Below are 3,216 nucleotides of genomic sequence, written 5' to 3'. Positions count from 1 at the left end.
TTCTTGTCAACTTTCAGAATCAGAAGCCTTCATTTTTAGTGTCCTGGTGCTTTGAAAAATGACATCAGCTCATTAGAAGCAAACACCAGGGAGGTGAAAGGCCCATTTGTCTGCACACTTTCACTCGCTCAGACTTTTTGGCATAATTCTTTTCCTCATTTGACATCTCCCTCTCCTTGAGTTGTGTAGACAGCCCACCTTTGGCTGCCTCCTATGGCAGAAGCATTGAGGATGGTTTCTCTCTTGTAGGAGTGAACCCAATATGGAAGCTACCTTAGGTTTCTTCTCCTTACAACCACCGTGGAATCTTGGGCCTCTCCTACCATGCCTGAGTGCAACAGCGGGCGAAGGAGACAGTGAAAGACACACAGGGGGACTGGAAGAACCTGAGAAAAGAGATTCATGGAGAAGTGGTTTTTTTGTGTTGTGTTTTTTTTTTTTTTTGAGAAACAAGTCAACAGAATTTGGCATTATTAATTTAGGATTAATAGATCAATTACTTATTTTTTAGTCCAGAAACATCTGTGAGTTCTATACACTGAAAGGAAAAAGTTTCAAGTAAATATTTGATTATTTTATTTTCTATGCCATATCTAACATTTATGTCATTCACTAGCATGTTTGTAGACTACAGATTTTATCTACTTATTTTTCCTTGTCATTGTTTTAGGAATTCCCAAACTGTTTAAGCCATGTTTTTTTTACGTGCCTGTAGTGGGGCTTAAACTCAGGGTTTGGGTGCTGTTCCTAAGAGTTTTCATTTAAGGCTGTTGCTCTACTGCTTGAGTCACAGCTCCATTACCTAACTTTTTTTTTTTTTTTAGTGGTTAATAGGAAAGGAAGAGTCTCGTGGCCTTTCTTGCCAGGTTGGCTGTGAACTCCAATATTCAGATCTTAGTCTCCCGAGTAAGTAATGAACTACTGGTCTGCAGCAAACACTTTTTGTGATGGCTTGGGTGAGTGCTAGAGCTTGGACTCCTGACACTATTGCTTGGCTTTTTCCTACTAAAGGTCTGTCTTCTACCATTAGAGCCACAGCTGCACTTTCCGTTATATTTTTTTCATGGTGATTTATTTATTTTGAAGCACCCTGAACTACCTTGACCTGAAGGATTTTGCTGAAAATAATGAAGGAAAGAAGAGAGAAAAGGCATTGTGGTTACTTACGTTGTAAACAAATGTTTACAGCCAGCCCAACTTCTCATGGACTGTACTTTCCATCCTCTGTGCTTCTCTTGTGATTTCTCAGTTCTCTCTGATTTCTCCAGTAAAGTGACTAAGGCTGGCTTGCTAACAACTTGTGATTTGTATGAGCACCGAGCTACCTAGAGGGAGGAACTCTAAGGCTAGAAATCACTTTCCTTTGAGGTAAGCATTTAGGGTAGCTTTGATCATTCTAGGTGAGAACTGTTTTAGTGTTGGAGTACTCACATACCATATACAATGCCAAGAAACTGAGAGAAGACAACTTGGAGAAGAAATCATGGAGGATACAAAAATGTAGAGAAGTAGCTTAAAGTATATAAAGCTTTCAAGATTTTGTTTCTTTTTTTTTTTTTGGCCAGTCCTGGGCCTTGGACTCAGGGCCTGAGCACTGTCCCTGGCTTCTTTTTGCTCAAGGCTAGCACTCTGCCACTTGAGCCACAGCGCCACTTCTGGCCGTTTTCTGAATATGTGGTGCTGGTCCGAGGCAGGCACTCTTGCCACTAGGCCATATCCCCAGCCCCTGTTTGGTTGTTCTAAGGTGCACTGTGTGCAGTTATTTCTTGTTCCCCACGTTGGCTTATTCCCTGTTGACATTTTGATTTGTGTCCCCGTTCATCTCATTTGGGGGAAGGGGGGTCTCAGAATCCGTGGGACACAGGGTGAAGCAATGCAACATGAAATGCCCCCGACACCACGTTGGAAAGTGAATTTTCCAGCCTGGGACCAGAGGAGAAAATGAGGGAGGGGGGGACAGTGTTCAAGAAGCATTGTGGACGCCCTGAGGATGGCGGGCAGAGCGATGCCCGGGACCCTGAGCTCGGGCCTGAGTGGGAGGGCGCTGCCCGGGCGCCAGGCGCCTACAGGCCGCGGCCAGGCCCTGAGTCCAGGCCCCGCCCCAGCCCTGGACTCACTGCGCCTGCGCGGGCGCTGCCTCCGCTCCCCGCCCCTCCGGGCCGGAATGGACACCGGAAGTGGGCCTTGTGCGTTCATTTCCGTTGCTGGGAGCGGCTGGCGGGGCGGCCTCACCCCGGCAGGAGCCCGGGGGGCGCTGGCTCCTCACTGTGTGTCTAGACTCCTTTCGAGTTTGATCTCCTCCACACGTAGGGCCCCAGCGTCTCCGCCCCGGAAGCAGGTTGGACACCCAGGGGCGCTGGCTGCATTGAGCGCTGAGGCCTTGAGGCCTTCGGAGCCGCGGCCGCCCGCGGGGGGCAGTGCGCCTGCGCGTGGTGTCCTGGGGCCCCGGCCATCACGGGGCCTTGGTCAGAAGCCAGGCCCAGCGGCCTGGGGTGGGGAGGGTGGGGGTTAACGGACAGGGCGGCGCATCCTGCTCCCCCGTGCAAGGGTGTGCAGCACACGGGGATGTGGGCGAAGACCTTGTCCAGCGTGCCCGGGCCCTCCAGACCGCCCTGGGTGGAGGGGGACGGGTAGATGCCCCCAGGTATCGTCTTCATCTTCCCCAGTCTCTAATCCTACAGGATTCGGACACTGCTGGGATCACACACTGAATCTTACTATCCACCATGGATTTCAGTGAGTGTATGCACACGCATGGTGTGTGTGTGCACGTGTGTGTGTGGAAGGTGCTCAACCCGGGCACGTTCAGCTCACTCACCCAGTGTTGATGCCCCACCTCTGTAGCCACAGCTGGCCTTCTGGCTCTTTGCTCCTTCATTTGCACTGAGGATCACACCCCATGTGTCGGCTCCTGTTGGCTTATTGACCTCTCACCTCACATCTCAGCCCTCCTAGCAGCTGGGACTCCACTATCAGACACCACTGTCTGGCAACTTTCTTAATCTGGTGAGTCATGAGACGTAACTTATTCTCTTATGAGAATCCTTCCATTCCTCCGTTCAACCTATACTCATCGTCTCTGATTTGTGACGTTTGCAGAGGTTTCCTCTTTGAACCACAACCTCAAACTTGAGGTCTTACTTTTAATACCCTGCCCATCCAGAATTAATCTTTTAGAGCATAAGTAGACTTTGCCTTTGGTCCTCTTAATCCTAC

Source organism: Perognathus longimembris, chromosome 18, assembly GCF_023159225.1.
Source record: "Perognathus longimembris pacificus isolate PPM17 chromosome 18, ASM2315922v1, whole genome shotgun sequence".
NCBI lineage: Eukaryota > Metazoa > Chordata > Mammalia > Rodentia > Heteromyidae > Perognathus > Perognathus longimembris.
Note: the sequence above shows the minus strand (reverse complement) of the source record.